Source organism: Oryctolagus cuniculus, chromosome 16 (genome assembly GCF_051225735.1).
Source record: "Oryctolagus cuniculus isolate XC-2025 breed Fujian yellow rabbit chromosome 16, ASM5122573v1, whole genome shotgun sequence".
Lineage (NCBI taxonomy): Eukaryota > Metazoa > Chordata > Mammalia > Lagomorpha > Leporidae > Oryctolagus > Oryctolagus cuniculus.
The window spans coordinates 65,539,274-65,558,419 of record NC_142882.1 but is presented as its reverse complement, the minus strand read 5'-3'; the positions used below and the strand labels follow the sequence as shown (position 1 = coordinate 65,558,419).

Sequence of the window (19,146 nt, the reverse complement as noted above, 5' to 3'; positions counted from 1 at the left end):
GGTTGCCAGAATACTGTAGTGGAGTGCCAGTGATGGAGTCCCACCTCTTTCAGGTCCAGCGTCTTGACCATGCACCTGGGAGGCAGCAGGTGATGACTCAAGTATTTGGGTCCCTGCCACTCACATGGGAGGCTCACATCGAAGTCTGGGCTCTTGGCTTCTGTGTGATCTAGCCCTAGGTATTGCGGCTGCTTCTCTGTCACTCTTTCAAATGAATGAATGAATGAAAGAAAGAAATCAGAGAGAGAGAGAGAGCTCATAAAATAATTTTTTTCCTGAGCTAAAGAAAGCCCCAAGTTTTTGTATCTAAAGGTCTTTTTTAGGAAGTAGAAAGTTTTTTTTTCCCCCATATTCTATTTTCTGACATATCTTCACATTTCTGAACCTAAGGATAAAGATAAAATCCTGAATATGTGCACAAAAAGAAAAGAAAAAGATATTTTTCAAAGAAAAGTGCTCAAATCATAGGCTCCTAGAATTGGATCTTAGGAACCTATTCAAAATTTTTAGGAGTGGCAGTCATATTTTATTTATACAAGGAAAAAAAACAAGATATCATCATCCACCTTTGCCATTATCTGTTACCATCAAAAAGGAGGAAAGATAATGTCAAAATCAAACCCAGGAATCATTCAAAAATAACGCTACACAGAAATATGAGGGGTCTTCATAAAGTTCACAGAGAATTGCATTATGAAAAAACTATGCATGATTTCAATATTTTTTCACCAAAATAAACATCTTGTAATTCCATTTCTCACGAACTTTTTAGAAGTACCCCCCACACATACAAATATATATACACTGTTCTTATTTCCTCACTTCTCTGCAGAGAAGTCAAAGCTTTTTCATATACTACAAGAACTCTAATATACACCAAAGAATAGAGTATTATTTCAAGAAACATTGAGCAAAAACAATTTTCATGCAATTTCATTCCCATGTAAATCATCACTTTTAATTTTTAAAGCAAGTATTGAATAATATGACATGGATGTACCCTTTGTTAAAATTATTTAAGATAGATATGAAGATATGTAGAATAAAAAAGTTTGTAATATATAAGAAATATTTTTAAATAAAAACTAAAATATTAAGCCTAAGGGATTAATGATTTTGAAACATACCAATTATGAAGGAAAGATTCTTAAAGTCATTCTTAATAAAGTCATTTTAAAATAAATTCTAGAACTAAAATTTCAGATGCTTTAGATAAAAAATGGTCACTTTAAATAAAACATGGACAATTAGAGTGGAGTAAACCAATGCTAAGATTCTTATCTCACCTGCGGGTTATGGAGAGAGGTTACACTCTATATATCTTGCTTTAAAAAAATTTAGTCAAGTATGCTTGTTACAAAAATTATTGTAACCTGCAACTAGAAGACATACACGTACAACTTTCAAGCTGGTAAGAAAAAAAAATCATTACAGTCAAAAGGAAATAATCACAAAGCATAAACTAAAACAAGAATTTTTTTTGACAGGCAGAGTTAGAGAGAGAGAGAGACAGAGGGAAAGGTCTTCCTTCCGTTGGTTCACCCCCCAAATGGCTGCTACAGCTGGCACGCTGCGCCGATCCAAAGCCAGGAGCCAGGTGCTTCCTCCTGGTCTCTCATGCAGGTGCAAGGCCCAAGCACTTGGGCCATCCTCCACTGCCCTCCCGGGCCACAGCAGAGAGCTGGACTGGAAGAGGGGCATCTGGGACAGAATCCGGTGCCCCAATCAGGACTAGAACCTGGGGTGCCAGTACTGCAGGCAGAAGATTAGCCAAATGAGCCGCGGTGCCAGCCTAAAGCAAGAATTTAATCACGACGTGATATGAATAAACAGGGATCAAAACATCCCATTATACCCCAGAAATTGATATTACATACAATTATTGTCAATTAAAATTGTAAAACAGATGATGCCGAAGACCAAACACATCAATTAACATTACTGATAGAATGAATTAAATTTCTCTATTAAATGGCAAAGGGTCTAAAATCGAGGTTAGAGAAGAAAAGCAAGACCCAGCCAAAGGCTGTTGTTTAAAAGAGGATTTTAAATAACATAAGAAAAGGTTGAAAATAGAGAGTTGAAAACCTAAGTAAATGGAAACAATAGGAAGGCAGGTGGCAATATTACAAGCAAAGTATAGCTTGAGCAAAATGCATTAAATGGGATAGTTCATATTTATAAAAGTTACATTCTGCCAAACAGATATGTCAAAAACTTTGTAAATTGAAAAAAAAACTAACCTCAAAACACATTAGGAAAAGAACTTTTAGAAATACAGTGAGAAATTGGCAAACTGCAGTCTTAAGGGAGATAACAAACCTCTTTCAGAATGTGACAGATCAAGTATTTGAAAAAGAGTACTTGAATAACACAATTAAGGAGTTTGATTTATGGAAGAGAAGAAGTGAGGGGAAAACTTTGTATGTTACAGATGTAGGATGTGTATTCTTTCCAAATGTTCATGGAGCAGTAATGAAAAGGAGGCACGGCTAACACTGCAAAGACCAGTTCAACCAGCTCCTCTAAAGAATGCCAATTAGCTAGACTTTGTCCTCAATGCTGTAGTTCAGGAATAGAATACTTCTGCATGGGCTTTGAAAATGAAAGAAATCATGTGAACAGAGGAATGAGAAAGCAATGTGGGCTCTATGATGCTTGCACAACATCTTGAAGTAGATTTTGAATATCTTGATTGGATATTTTTTCCAATTTTATTGGAAATTTTCATTAAACTCCATTTCAGTCTAATGAAGACTGCATTGTTCAATCAAGGCCCAAATGAGGGAGTTTCCTCTGAACCTCCTCAATAGCTTTTCAACATGGAATCCCTGGTTTCTAGACTAGAGGCCACATTTCTTTTGGGGTCTGACAGAGGACACCCTATCTGTCCACCTGTTTCCAGTTCCCAAAGTCACAGATGAAATCTGATGAAAATCTGATGAAAGCTGGGAAGGAAACCCAGGACAGAAACATTCAATAATTATCCCATGGCTTTGCTGAGCACTATAAGTAGACTTGCAACGAGATGCTTGAGAAAAATTGTACCAAAAAATCAGAACAGTCAAAAAGCACAAGTTAATTCACTAAGCTGGAGGAAACAGAACTAATTCAGGGGAGAGAAAGGAAGTTTAAAATAATTGAAATGGGTTCTATGGTGAGATTCAACAAGTTATTTTATCCATAAAACAAGAACAGTTGCAATAATAAGGGGAATAAGAGTTAGCAAAAATGAGTCATGTAATTCCTGACATCTGAAAGCTTGAGAGAATACTAGATGGAAAGTCAAGGAAACTTTCCAGACTCCAGAAAAAAATAATATACAGAAAATGTGAAAAATGTCAGCACAATCAGTCCAGGAGCATCAACATCTGTCTCCTGGTAGTTCCAGAAGGAAGTCAGTAAGGAAGGGGATGCAAGCAATTTATCAAAGAAATAATAAAATGTAATTATCCAAAGCTTAAACCAACGAAAGGAATGCGAGACTTCATTTTGAGGAGTCCATCTGGTGCTAGGGAAAAATCTAAACACATTCTTATAAGATTTCAGAACACTGGGGTTCTAAAGAATATCCTAAAAGCTCTTAAAGAGATTACAATGTTTATCTTCAAAAGCAGAAGGACCAAATTGGTTTCAGACATTACATAAGCAATGCTGGATGCCAGGAAACATCATGGCAATGCCTTCAAAAGTTCTCAGTGAACATTATTTTGAACCTGGAATTCTAGCTCTCAATCAAGAGTCAAAACAAAATAAAGTCCTTTTCAGACATAAAACTTTCCATGTATGGATTTGTTCTTAAAGAAATATTTCAAAATGTATACAAACAACAACCAAAAAATGGAATCCACAAGTGAAGAAATGTGATTTAGGAGACATTAGACCAAAGAAGCAAAATTAAAGGAAATTCCAGGAAGATGACCACGCAGTTGTCTGGGATACTCAGGTCTGCAATAGAAAGAGTCCTAATGCCCTTTAAGAAGTGTTTCCAAGAAACCAGTGAATTCTGAGTAATAAATTTCTTGGAGGAAAACTGAATCATCCTGATGAAAGGTAAAGGCATATCAGAATACTTAAAAGTAAAAAAATGCTCTGTTCCATCTCTCTCCACACTTCTAAACTTTTATTAATTGTGTTTCTACTTTAAATGGCACTGGTTCAATGACATAAGAGTGTTATGTCCAGGAGAGTGTTCTAGCACAGCAGGTTAAGCCACTGTGCGGACCACCTGCATCCCATATTGGAGTTCCTGGGTTCATGGCCTGCCTCTGTTTCCAATCCAGCTTCCTGCTATTGTGCCTGGAAGGCAGCAGCTGACAGCTCAAGCACTTGGGTTCTCACCACCATGGTAGACCCAGATGGAGTTCCTGGCTCCTGTCTTGAGCTGGCCCAGCCGCTGTTGTTGTAACCATTTGGGGAGTGAACCTGCAGATGGAAGATTCTCATTCTCTCTCTCTCTCTCTCTCTCTCTCTCTCTCTTTCTCTCTTTCTCTCTCTCTCCCTTTCAAATAACTAAATTTCAAAAAATTCATCTATGTTAAGCTATGAATCATTCTATCTTATTTTACAGTCAATATTTCATATATTGGCATTTTTATATCCACCTTATAAATAGAGAAAACAAATTATATGGGATTACAACTGCTTATATGAGTACACTGGAGCAAAATATGAACAAAAGCTCAGCTTCAGAAGTTTTTTGCAGATACTACAATAGTTATATTACAGATTAACACTGCCAGCACATTTTTAACTATAATGTTAATATTTCTACAGAAAGAAAAAAATGTAACCGACTTCATGTCCATTCAGTTCAGATTTTGTGACCATATTAGTTCAGCTCATTGCCTCAAGTGTAGCCAATCATGGCACCAGACATAGTAACTGAACTGAAGGACAGACTTGTGACCTCAACAGGAGCAAGGGGCCAGCACTGTAGCATGATGGGTAAGATGCCACCTGCAGTGCTGGCATCCCATATGGGCACTGGTTTGAGCTCCAGCTGCTCCACTTCTGATCCAGCTCACTGCTAATGGGCTGAGAAAGCAGTGGAAGATGCTCAAGTCCTTGGGTCCCTGCATGCCTGTGGGAGATCCAAAAGAAGCTCCTGGCTCTGGATCAGCCCAGCTTAGAACATTTCTGAAAATAAGCCATTACAATGGAAAATAATGGTGAGAGAAGACAACAGAGAGGCATAGCCATGATATAATTATGTAAACCTCGACATCCTTCTCTGCCTGGAAACCGTCCTATCCCTGGAATGATCAGCTAGGTAAACCAGTTGCCCTCTCTTGCTTAGCATAGCATTATTTGAGTTTCTGACATTTGTAACTGAAAGAGTTCAGTCTAATCCTACATTTGAGACAAATCACAAGCACATTTCAATAGCTGGAGAGAAAGCAAAGATGCCTGCTGTCACCGTGAGTTTAATAAATTGACATGAGAATGTTAGCCAATACTATAGGGGAGGAAAAATAGAAGTATAACTATTAGAAAAAATAATAGAAATAAATTTGTGGCTAACATGAAGAGAATCTCTCAACCAAAAGAATGTAAGAATTCTGAAAAAGAAAACATTTGGATCTTATACACACATGCACACATACACAAATCTAGGAATAATCTTAATGAAAAAGTTGGATGTGCTACATAAGAAGTCATGCAAATATTGGGGGGAAAGTTATCCAGGCAGAAGGAACAGAAAGCACACAGTCTGAGGCCGCAGCATACGTGAGACATTTGAGGCACTGCCAGAAGCCTGGTGTGGATGCACACAGTGGACTAGGGGACATGTGGCAGGAGATGAGATAAGAGATGATGATACCTGGCAGGGTCTTGGGATTCTTACTCGGGTATCATGGAGACCCACAAGAGGAGGAGTTCAAGTTGGACTACAATAATTTGTGTTCGATTATCATTGGATTCCCCTATTTGTTGTGTGACAATCAACAGTGAGAAGAAAAAGAACAGTTGGGAAACCATTGTGATTATCCACATACCACCACCACCACAAGATGACGACTCAGGCCAAGGTAAGAGCAATGGCGTTGGTATACGGTTTTCAGATGCGAGAGAGACTGTAAGTGACTAACAAATATACAAATGCACACGTGCACGTGTCTTACCTGTTGTTTTGAAAAACTGTCCTCATTCATGTCTAAAGAAGATTTGAGAGTTATAAAATGATCCCCACTCATTGATTCAATAAGCATGAGTGGAGCTCAGCAGCTGTGGGTTAGACACAAGCTCAGCTATGAGAGAAGACACACACAGTTCCCGCACCAAGGAGCTCAGGGTCGCATGAGCGACAACATGAACAGCAGAACCATGAAAGCACAGGAGCGTGCTGGGGCACCTTCTCTGGCCCTTCCTGCCCCCATGGTGTGCACGACACACAATGGCTCCCCAATGCTGTTAGGATGAGCCGAGGTCTTCAACAAGGCCAGTATGGTCTGGATCACTGTGCTTCTGCCACGGTGGCCTCAGATTTCCCTAGGTCCTCAGACCCTGGCATACCCTGTCCCCTTCAGTTAGACTGTGCAAATGCTGTCCAACCTGCCAGCAGCACTCTCTCCTCCCTCTTCTTCTGCCTCCTGGGGACCCTAGTTTACTCATGAACGACTGCCCCAGCTCATTGTCCACATGAAACCCCCACCACTCGCCTCCCCTTGGTAACGCGTCATGCTAGTTTAGTTTATATTTCCTTATGTGACTATTTGGTTAACTTATGTTTCTTCCACTATACTGTGAGAGACTAGGATTGCACTGTTTTTAGCTCATATCGTATTTCCAACTCCTAGATGCTTGTCTCACAGCAGAGACCTGATAAATATGTGTTAGCTGGATGGATGAAACCCATTATCATTACATTAAGAGTATTTACTGACTTAAAGAAAAATCTGTATATTTGAAAGGCAGAGTTACAGAGAGAGAGAGAAGGAGAGAGAGAGAAAGAGATCTTCCCTTTGCTGGTTAACTCCCTAAATGACCATAACAACCAGGGATTGGTCAGCCTTAAGCCAGGAGCTTTCTCTGGGCCTCCCACATGGGTATGGGGGCCCAAGTACTTGAGCCACTCTCCACCACTTTCCCAGGCACATTAGCAGGGAGCTGGATCAGAAGCATAGCAGCACTGATTCGAACCGGTGCCTGTGGCTTTACCCCATTGCACCTTATAGCCGGCCCCTGACATTTTTTTACATTAAGCATAAGCTCCTTGTGGGCAAAAACCATGTATGCTTTTACATTCATCCTCAGCATGCAAAAAAATTTCTGCCATAGAAAAAAGGCTGAACAGCTATCTGTTGACAGGTGAATGGTAAGAACAGATACTACGCTTGATCTTAGCCAAAAGGCCGAGAAGAGATGTTGAGAGGTAAATGAATGAGCAAATGATTAAACAAATTAACATTTCCCTAAAACCAATTTCCACTTGTTAATTCTTCTGAGAAGTGGAATAAATATACATACACTCCCATAACATCAAACCTATAGGTAAGATTGTTATGTTTTTAAAACAGGAAGAGGAAATGAATTCCAAGAGCAAGAAATTATTAGGTATCCAAATACTTTTAAGTTTGGGCTTGTGAATAAAACAATGTTTTCATACAATTACTAATCTGATCTTTCTCCTGGAGACCAAAATGCTTAGTGAAATAAGCCAGTCCCAAAAAGACAAATATCATGTTTTCCCTAATTTGTGGTAATATACAGAGTACAAAAAGGCAATGTATACAAGCACAATTAACATTTTGAGATTATTTATTGTTTATAGCCCTTGTCTATATTCTTGAGGAACAGTGGTTTTCTATTCATTGCTTGTTGAATTCTTTATTCAGCAGAGGGTTAATTTTGGATTATAAACTTGGGATTATAAAAAAATTAAAAGTGTATTATTATAAAAAGAAAAATAAGGAAAGGAGGGAGAGTGGGAGTGATGGAAAGAGGGAGGGTTTGGTGGCAAGTATCCTTATACTGTTAAAGTGATATGAAAGAAATACATGAAATTTATTTCATTTATATAAACTAAAAACTTTTCTTAAAGTTTTTTAAAAAATCCTTAAGTAAAATGCTAAATATTCCCAGTGGTCATCCCAATGGAGACCACAAGAAAGACGACAATAATCTGTGCCCAAACACCGTCCTTTAGTCCAAAGGCCCCCGAAGCCGACTAGCAGGAAAGAAAGGCCACCACCAGCAGGAAGAGGAAGCCAAGGCTTTGTGGAAGCAGTTCAGCCTTTGCCAAAGAAAACTGAGAAGTAGGGAGGGTCCTTCATGCATTAAACCAGGGATGTACTTTCATTGCCCACTGTGAAAAAGAGCTCTCCCACGGGGGAGAGAGAAGTTTCTACTTAACTCGAAGTCAGGAAGAAATCAGGACAAAAACAGGACAAAGAAACCCTGCAGAGTTTCCCTTAAGCAATGGCAACACAAAGAGAGTGACCAAAGAACAGAGTGAGGAAGTCTAACACCTCTAGCAGAGTCTGGCATTTTACTGGATTAGTCCGTGAACTCAGCCTTGTCCTGCACACCGGCATCTCCTACAACTAAAAGCTGAACAATGTCTGACCTTGTCTCATTTCTATAAAATTTATTGCATCCACATATTTTTCAGCACGTTCACCTTCAATTTTTTTTTTTTAAGATTTATTTTATTTGAAAGTCACAGTTACACAGAGAGAAGGCGAGGCAGAAAAGTGTGTGTGGGAGGGGAGTCTTCCATCCTCTGGTTCAGTCCCCAATTGGCCACAACAGCTGGAGCTGGAGCTTTGCCAATCCGAAGCCAGGAGCTTCTTCCAGGTCTCCCAAGTGGGTGCAGGGGCCCAAGGGCTTGAGCCATCTTCTACTGCTTTCCCAGGCCATAGCAGAGAGCTGGACAGGAAGTGGAGCAGCCAGGACTAGAACCGGCACCCATATAGGATGCCAGCACTGCAGGTGGTGGCTTTACCCACTATGCCACAGCGCCAGCCCCACATTCAATTTTTTAGTAAAAGACTCTACTCTCTGGAAATGTGCTTTTCCCGTTAGCTGGATGAGAACATTGTCCACTCGCCATCTTCCCGGGCCCATGTGAAGCCACTTCCCATGGGGAAGCACTCACTGTAAAGCCGTTCTCTGGGACTGCCGCATCAGGTTCTGTTCCTCTGGAGCTCCTGCCACTACGCATCAGCTTTTAAGTGCTTAAAGACACTCGCAGGGGTTGCACAGTTAACAGTCCCATAATGAGTCGCTTCTCCTAGCTAGAAAAGATATTTCCGTCACATCCATATTTGATTTTCTGGAAAATCTATAGTAGCCTAAGCTTCACACGTGAGCCAGTATAAGCTTACTATAAGCCTCTGGTTTGTCTTTTTGCAACCCTTCTGGACTCTCCCTGTGCTCCAGGAGGAAAAAACATAATCCAGAAACAAAGTAACTTGACAAGCTGAGTACATAAATTAAGTGAATAAATTCTTTACAAATAGGGCTCTTGATAGTACACTTAAAGTACAAATACTAGTTCTACAGCACACCCAAGGAGTTCATTTTTAAAATGAATGAAATGATGCCAGAGAGATGACATTTTAGAATTATTTTTCCTCACTCGTCGACTTACAGTAGCTCCACTCCCTGAGTGTGCTCAAATGCTCTTATTGGAAAGAAAGGGACCCGCTTTACATAAATGCCGCCATCTTCATGCTGTACAACATTGTGAAATACCATTGTCATGGAAAATCAATTGATTACATTGTCCCCAGGGCTCCATAGACCAAGGCATTCAAAACGGTGCTCTGTTTTTAAAAGGCATATATCTAAAAGAAAGGGAAGAGATCAGAAAGTTGGGGATACATTCCATTGCTGTATTCATCATTAACCTAGATCCACCTTCAAGACAAAGCATGTTCAATGGAATTTTCTTCTTCATAAGGAAGTCATAAGTATTACTGACCTAACATCCTCTAAATAATTTAGAGCTTCTCAATACAAATAGATGGAAAGATAAGTGTCAGGTAGCATTCAAAGATGTAGAGCATCTCTAAAAGCCGGATCATATCTGTCTTATTTTTAATGATATAAAAGTCCCATAAAACATCACTGATACGCAGTTTGTGTTTAGAAAACAAATTCTAAACAGCAAGAAGAGAGGTGAACTCAATGGAAGTGTTCAGAAATATAAACCACGGTGTCACCCAAGGGTAAGGAGCTCACCGGAGGTGAGAACTGTTGACAAATTAGGGAACAATTCAGACAGAAACTAAATCTAACTTGGAGGAGCAGCAAATCTATGCAAAAGGGGCTCTCCCACATCAAACTAAAGGGAACAGAAATGTTTTATAAAACATTATAGAACAGATTTTATAGAACACTCTCACATATTACAGTTTTGTTGAAATTCCCTATTAGTAGGCATTCTGAAAAATCAGCAAAATACCTGAGGAAGAGCACTCATTTGCCACTACCTCTCAGATCATTCTAAGAACATTCTTTCAGCAACTTGACAGTAAGCAGCAAACAGGGTAACACAACCCAAGAGAGTTCATGCCTAGCAGAAAACCCTAACGTTTTACTGATATGACAACATCACAAAGAAACTCAGCTGAACTGACACACCTACTTTTTGCAGTACTCGGCAGATGAAATGCCAAACAACCAAGTTCTATCTCTGATATTGTCATTGATCTGGCATGGAGCTGCATGGAAAATAAAAAACCCTAAGGTCAGTCTACTGACTTCATTTTTAAAGAAAACAAATGTGATTTTGAAGGTATGGCTTATAGATTAGCTTTCTGTTGTTGTAAAACAAATCCTGGACTTTACTCTTAATAGCCACGATGGAGGACTTGAAATCGTGATCAGGTGAGACACGTGTGTGATGCAGCAGGCTTAGCTGCTACTTGGGACGTTGGCAGCCCATATGCGAGTGCCCAGGATGGAGTCCCACCTCCAGCTCCGCTTCTAATGAGCCTTCCTGCCAACACACAACCTGGGAGGCAGCAGCTGGTGGCTCTAATACTTGGATCCTTGCCACCCACATGAGAGACCCTGATGGAATTCCTGGCTCCTGGCTTCAGCCTGGCCCAGCTCCAACTGTAGCCAGCATTTGGGAAGTAAAGCAGCAGATGGAAGATCTTTTTCTTTCTTCATAACTTTCAAATAAACAACTTAAAAAAAAAAAAAGCGAGAGATGTGCAATCAGATATAATAGGCTAATGCAAGCCCCTCATGCTCAGAATTTTAGACTGAAACCCATATTCCCAATCACGACCTCTCAAAAAAACAATGAACAATATAAATGCTGGCACTGGGGACAGTATTGTGGTACAGGTTAAGCCACTGCTTGTGATGCCTACATTACATATGAGTGCCAATTGGAGTCCAGCTGCTCCATTTCCAATCCAGCTCCCTGCTAATATACCTGGGAAAGTAGCAGAAGATGGTCCAAGTGTTTGGGCACCTACACTCATGGGAGACCCTGACAAAGCTCCTGGCTTCAGCCTGAGCCAGCTTCAGGCTTTGCAGCCATTTGGGGAGGGAAGTGAACCAACCGATGGAATTAAAAATAAATGCTGGCATAGCATTCCCTTCCTTTAGGAGATTACTTTTTGGTGGAAAACTCATAATATTAGATTCTACAGTTAAATATTGTCCTGAGTCACTGTCAGATATTACATAAATATTAACTTGGGTGAAGAGCGCTCCTTTTTGTAATGCCTATGGTACCACTTGGTGCCAAGATGGGATGAAGAGCTGAAGGTGTTTCTGAATATAAACATAAACCTTCAGAGATCAAATAGATCCTAGATTAAGCACCTCTTGGCACAGTTACAAGCGATTTGCCTTGGGAAAAATGTCAAAACTCAAAGCCAGACCAGAGAATAGTCCATTGCTTTGTATTTTGGTCATATTCACTTTGAGAGTAAAACAAAAGACCAAAAACAGAGACCCCTACCACTGCAGGCTCAAGATAGCGCGTGCTCATCAATGAAACCTGCACACATGTTTCTCCCCTCCATTCCCCAAAAGCATCGCTAGTAAATATCCATCGACACAAAAGCCTCCCTTCCCCTACTGCTTTGTGTGCTGTGGCAGGAAGCAGTTGCTGGCTGCGATCATGAAAAATAACAACCGCAGACACTGAGACACATGCCACAACGTTCCCGTGGAAATCAAACTCGGAGGAATTTTTTAAATGTTTTCAACACATCAGCATGAAGCATCGACCTAGTTGGAATCACTTAGATCTAAAGCAAATGCACTGATTGTTTTCACAGCAGGCTTTTCTTCTCGGAGCCGAAACAGGCGCACCAGCCAGGGTTGCGAGGAAAGGTTTTCAGCCCCCTGCCTTGGTCTGCTATAGCCTGTGACACGATCAATACCAGGGTGAGCAGCACAGGAAGCTCAGGGAAGATTATGAAGATGAGGTGAGTGACAGAATTACCTTACGGGATTTGTTCTCTCACCTTGAAGCTCATCTTCCTCAGACAGAGACGGAAAATCATCAGGGCCCAGACCAAAAACTGGGAGGTGGGAAGCTGGGCCTGAGAGACCACACGTGCTGAGCTGGCCACTGTGTCTTTTTGCATCCCATCATCCTCGGGAAAGAGCATGTTCTGCAGTAAATCAAGGGCAGCATCCTGATTAATGAGGAGCCAAATGCCAGCGTCTCTCTCTCTCTCTCACAGGCCCAGGACAGCAGCAGGTGCGCAATAATTGGCAGCCGTGATGTGGGGTGTATTTTTATTACTATTAATACAACTAATCCTCTTGTTTTACTTTTTAATCCCAGACAGGTATCAGGCATGTAAATAAATATTCACAAAGTACTGCCTTTCCAGTTAAAATTTCAAATGGCACCTGGAAAGACCACAGGTGCCCTTCCTTGATTTATTGAGGGCTTCTCAGCACAGGCAGTGCTACTAGTGCACAATTTTCTTTCCCTTCCTCAGAAATCCAGAGATGCTTAAGCAGTTGGGTCAGTTCATCCATACTGGGCTTGTCCTGGAGCTTCACAGGGGCACCAATTTAGTAGAATGAATTCTCATTCCAAATGGCCAGTATGCAAGAAAACTCATCTCTTGACTATTAATCTGAACAGTCCCGGCCAACTAAGCAGAGTTGACAATCTTTCTATTAATCACATTGACAGAATATTTCCAACCTACAACTGTGCAGATGAGAGAACTTTCAGAAAGCTCAGGAAAAAAAAAAAAAAACGGAGGTAAAAGTTTACTCAGGTGCAAAACATTTTTAAATCCATGCATAGCTTTGTGATTCTATGCACTTCCCATGAACTTTTGGAAGACCCCTTGTACAATCCATTGGTGCAATCCTAAAACTTTAGGTTTCTTTGTATCTACTAAAGTTTACACAGTTTGTAATAAATATCCTAGAAATTCAAGGCTATTTTTTTCCTTAAGCCACTAGAAGTACATGTAGAAAAGTAATGTGTTCTAGGCCTGCTTAATTATTATTACCAAAACATCTGAATGAGTCATTACATATTTTATTCTGTTTCCTTTAAAAATATTAAACATTTATATATCTCATTTTAAATGGAACACCTGTTCATTGATAAGTAAAGAAATATGATTCCTCGAACCTAGAAATTATCACAACCAAAAGTTTGGTTACTCTTTATGATCTTTTTAATTTCTACACATACCTTTTGTTAAATAATTAGTACCTTACCATATAAACCATTTTTTCACCTAATATTACATATTATAAGCACATACCCAGGTCATTCAACTTCTTAGAAAACAGTTTTAATATCATATGATCTATGGATTTACCTTAAAATACTGAGTCATTCCCCTCTTTTAAGACATTAGAGCTTCTTTTCTGTATGAGTTCTAACAGAATTTCTTCATGCAGATCTCAGAGTGTTTCCTAGAAACAGAATTACTGGGACTGGCATTGTGGCCACTTGCAATCCACGACCCATGTCAGGCTTGAGTCTCAGCTGTTTCACTTCAGATCCAGCAGAAGCAGCTGTAGATGGCCCAGATTCTGGGCTCTTACAACCTGTGTGGGAGATCTGGAGAGAGTTCCAGGCTATTGGGTTCAGTCTGGCCCAACCCCAGCCATTCTGACCATTTGGAGGTTGAACCAGCAGATGAAAGACCTTTGTCTCTCTGTCTGAATCTGTCTCTCTTTCTCTCCTTTCTCCCTTCCTTCTCCCTCTCATGCTTGCTGTCTTTCTTCCTTTCAAATAAAAAAAAAATGAATCTTTTTAAAAAGAGAAGAATTACAACTAGCTCAAAGATCAAAACAAATTATTATGTTTGTGGGTTATTTTAAATATATTTCTATTGCCGAAATTCTAGAATTTAGAAAATAAAAAATAAACTCTCAAACTATGCCACAAGTAAGAGATTAATATTTTAGTGTAACCTTGATGGGTTTCTGTACACATACATAAATATTTAGATATGCCTCTTACATGTTTGTATTATTTATAAAATCCAAGCATGTAGTACATAATGTGTTATAACCTGCTTTTTCCAGTTAACTAAATAACGGAGAGTTTTTCCATGTCATGAAGTCTCCCAAATTCAAGAGTGAGGATAAGTAATTAGGGTTGGTTTTCCACAAGTCTTCTCCCATTGATTATGGATGAAGAGGAATACGATTACTAGCAGTTCAGCAAACTTTAATACAGCGTCTTCTTCTTTACCTAACACTAATATCTGATCCTTCAGGAAGCCTTCACATGTATATGCCAAGGATACACTGGGCAGGAGAGGGAGCAGAAGGAAAGACAGGAGGAACACAGCAGGGAAGGAGGAGATGAGCATCAGGAGATATCCAGAAATGCCCCCCCCCAAAAAAAAAGGCAAACAGCTGTATTGCTAAGAAACTGACCAAAGTAGCAAGTCAGCAATCCTTTTTATACCTTAATACTTTTAAATTACTGATCTCAAAACAAAACCAGAATTATGTTAAGAAATCAGTTTCAAAATCCCTAGACTTTGCCTAAAGAAGAACAAAGTCACTTAGTTTTTCTAGAACTCCTTATCCAAAGATAATTGCATAGCTCTGGAAGCATTGCTTGCTCCTTTGCAACTAAGTACATACTTCAAGAAAGATGTACAAAAGGCAAACATAACTTATTTAATATCCTATTTGTTATTATTTCTAGGTCTTCTTGGGTTAAAGTGTCAAAGAGTAACATTTGATATAGCCCTGTTATTTTAAACCTCATGTGATTTATGAACACATCACCACCACCACCATCCCAACCACCACCATAATCACTACCATCATCATTACACCGTTACCTTCACCATGCCATTATCACCATCCATTTTCCCCATTCTCCCCAAGTTGATCATTCATTCTTCAGGGCTTAGCTGAATCGTGGCCTTCCCACATTTCCCAGTATCCACCTGAGCAGTAACAAACCCCCTCAGGGTGGTCCATTGGAAAAGAAAAGCAGTTTATTCAGCTCACAGTCTTAGGGGCTAACCTTCAAGTCAGAAAGCCCAGGGGCTCAGTCTTTGGTGAGGGCTTCTTGATGGGTGGCATCACAATAGATGTTTCTGCAGAAGAGATCACAAGGCAAGAGAGCAGAGAGGAGCCATTCTTGTTCTTTAATAACACCCCACTCTCATGGGAACCAAGTGCTGCCCCAGTAGAGAAATACATGGATCTCTCACTAGAGCAGCACCCCCAGCGGCCTGTCTCCCTCAAGGCTCCACCTCTTAGAGGGTCCTCCATCTCTTTATATCACTACACTGAGGACCAAGCTACCAACACACGAACCCTTGGAGAACACACTCAAATTGTATTTAAACTATGGCACATCCTCAGTTACAATTTATCCTTTTAGTAATGTTTATTTCCTAATGCTTATCACCAGGTGGGATTTTTCTTTGTTTTCTTTACTTGTTTCACATCTGTTTCTTTGCCTACAACGCAAAGTAGGTGGTGGGTACAGGAATCATACCTATCATAGTTATTCTGTCCTTAGTACCTTATACATTCTCTGACTAAAGCAGGTACTCAAATAAAAACAACAGAAATTAATCTGTCACCTGCAATGAATTCTTTGGTTATAAATTCTAACCTAATGCAAGAGGAAAAAAAATTGTGACAAAGAATGATCTTCCCAGTATATTTTGTTTCAGTATGGAAATTTAGTGCTGCTATGCCCATAAGAAGTTGTTTTCAAATGGTGTACAGACCATATGGTCACTATCAAGAACAGGTGTTGCATAAGAGCAGAAAAAGTGGCCTGATAGGAGGGGTGAGTTGAGAGGAAATAAAGAATTATTCACTAGAAAGCATCTCTCACCTGCTCAATGTGAGATCTCTACCACTCAATCTTTCAGGTTAAGATTCTATAATGGTATGAAAAATGTAAAATGTGAATACCTCATGATAATTTGCACATAAATATATGAACACAATTACAGATATTTGTAGAACACCTGGCAGGTAATTTTGGCTTGCCAAGAACTGAGGTGTTGGAAGATAGGAGGAAAAATAAAGGTCATATCATTGTTAAGAATGGACAAGACATTGCACAGGAGACCCAATACCTGGAGGAGGAAAGACACCAAGGCTTGAGTGGGAAAGATCAGCCTTGATCTTTTTTAGACAGTCTATGAACAAAATTTGGCAATATTTTTATTCCACTTCAACAACTATATTTGAGTTAAGCGATTTGTAACTTATGGGGAGAAACAAAGATCCAAAGTGCTCAGTCTTGACAGCATTACAAATGCATCAAAGTAAAATTAACATCTAGTTACAGGTTGGGGTGTTCATGGGTGTGTGTTGAAGGAAAGGAGAGCAGGAGAGAGAACAAAGAGCATGGTTAGCAGAAGAAATACAGTGGAGAGGAGTCTGATACTGGCACTGATGTATAATAAGCATTTGTAAAATATTGAGCTCGCTTCGGTAGACCTTACAAGTGGTCACTAGAAATAAAGACTTATAAGTAAATCGTTGTTAAACAATAAGGGTCTCCCTATTTATTAAGTCATAGATATACTCCCTAAGGGAAATCCCCCAGAATATCTCCAAGCTTCACTTAACACAAGCAGAATTCTCTGCTAAGGCCAGCCTGCTTAAGCAGTGTGATTCAGCTACCCCCAAATATGCTGAAACCTTGAAAAGAAAAGCATTTCACTTGATTTGACTTCCCCACTCCTCACCTGTCGCTCCCCCTCTTCGTGGAGGAACGACACAGGACCCTGCGCTGTTCTTTCGTCTGCTCGGCCCTCCCCGGGTTTGCTGCTGGTTCTTCCTGGGTTGGCTACTGACCCTTCCACCTCCGTGGAAGGGCGGTTCCCCCTAGCCACTTTTCCCCACTTCCGCGGGGGAGCAGCACACCGCTGGCCGGCTCTCTCGGGGGCTGCACAGGTGTTCCTTCAGATAGATGTTCCTCTTAGATGTTCCTGGTGTATGTTGTCTCTCTCCTCCTTTATAGTCCTCTTCCGCCAATCCCAACTCTGCTACCCACACGCCAAGTACGCTGCTCTCCTCCAATCAGGAGCAGGTCCTACAGTTTATTGGTGGAACTGGAGGCAGCTGTGTAGAAGCTGTTTCTCCCTTCTCAGCGCCATATTGTGGGAGAGCAGATGCATAGAATAAGTCTTAATTCCAGTAACTTAGTCTAGTCCGAGTTGCTCCCAGTTGCTCCCCACACTCACCCATACACTGCTCCCTTCTCTTGTCTTCCCATTCACAAAACTGAATTACAAGTAGAGCTAAAATGTGGTTTAATTATCTTTCCAAGTTTCAAGAGACTTTCAAAAATCTATGATTATGAACAGAAAAGGAAAAGTTACCATGTCTACTTTAAGGAAACAAAGCAATGAGATTCCATCCTTGGTAGGAAACATATTTGTTCTCTTGCACTGAACTGAAAATATCTCACATAACCAGACCTTCTTGAATTGATCCCCCTTTGCCAAATGCACATATTTCCAACAAAGCAATCATGACTGTAAAAGTGGGCTTTAGAAATATTAATATTACAGTGTTATGGTAAAAATACTATTAAGAACATAATTGCCATATAATCAGTACATAAGCTTAAAAGTGGATGTTGTCAATGAAAGAGGGGGCCAGGACCAGGGGAGAGAGTTGGCATGAAACAGTTGTATGAGGTTGCCACAGCCTAGACAAGGATGGCATGGCTGGCAAGGGCTTATTTGAGATGGGAAAAAGCCAGTGGTTCCCACAACGACTGTAACTTAATCAGTTCCTTATACAGTTTATTATGACATGGAAGTTGACACCACATACCAAAGTACTAAATACTACACACGCTTGAGGGGTCCAAGCTATTGTTGCTATGGGAGCTGTAAGTTCTAAATGGCGATAAAAATGGAGTACGAACCACTTGCACAGTCTTGGATCCTGCCTTTATGGAAACCCTGAGCATTCATACATTTGACAAATCTTTATTGCGTGCCTACTATGTGTCAAGCATTGTGCTAGAAACAGTGGGAAAATATGGCCTTTGCCTCATGTAGTTTATGAAGAAATACATGCGCTGGGACATTATAGTTCTCCAAAACACTGAGGAAATTCTGCCCTCTGTGGCCAACAATAGATTTCACATTTTTCAAATGATACATGGAGGAAACCTATAAGATGGAACTGCTACTAGAATCCACTCCTGAATACCCACTACTCCAACTCCAGTGTCTGTCCCTTAAAACTAACTTTCTAATGTACTGTGCTATTTTCTGCTGCGGGGCTTTAAAGTGTAATGTGGTGGCCTGTTCTTTCTCCCTGTGCCCTCTCCCAACACACCATTTGAACAAATAACACAATCAGCATTAAGAAAATCTTTAGAACTTAAATTTTCCCAAAATTGCCTCCCACTAAAATATGTTACAAGGTGTTTAGCCTAGTAGTTAAGACACCCATGTCCCACATCAGAGCGCCTTGGGTTGGATTTCTGGCTCTATTTCCTGATTCCAACTTCTCTCCAATATAGACCCTGGGTAGTAGCAGTGATGGCTCACCTCATTCAGTTCCTGTTCCCCACTTGGGAGACTTGGATTGCATTCCCAGCTCCTGACTTCAGCCCTGCCTTGCTTTAGACATTGTGGTCATTTGAGAAATGCACCAGCTTATGGGAGATTATCTATCTAAATATCTGCCTATCAAATAAATTTTAGAAATGTCTATAATTATTTATGTGTT

At 40.2% G+C, this 19,146-nt stretch overlaps 1 long non-coding RNA gene and 1 pseudogene across 1 annotated transcript; both read right to left on the bottom strand.

Moving 5' to 3' along the window:
• Positions 1 to 7,202: 7,202 nt before the first annotated feature.
• On the bottom strand, positions 7,203 to 7,367 carry LOC127492700 (U2 spliceosomal RNA; annotated as a pseudogene).
• Positions 7,368 to 8,671: 1,304 nt separating this feature from the next.
• LOC149121797 (uncharacterized) lies at positions 8,672 to 17,467 on the bottom strand. The gene is made up of 5 exons (XR_016223273.1): positions 17,142 to 17,467; positions 15,449 to 15,521; positions 13,773 to 13,869; positions 12,441 to 12,590; positions 8,672 to 9,791 (listed from the first exon to the last, which is right to left on the bottom strand). It is a non-coding gene; the product is annotated as an uncharacterized LOC149121797 (long non-coding RNA).
• Positions 17,468 to 19,146: the final 1,679 nt, after the last annotated feature.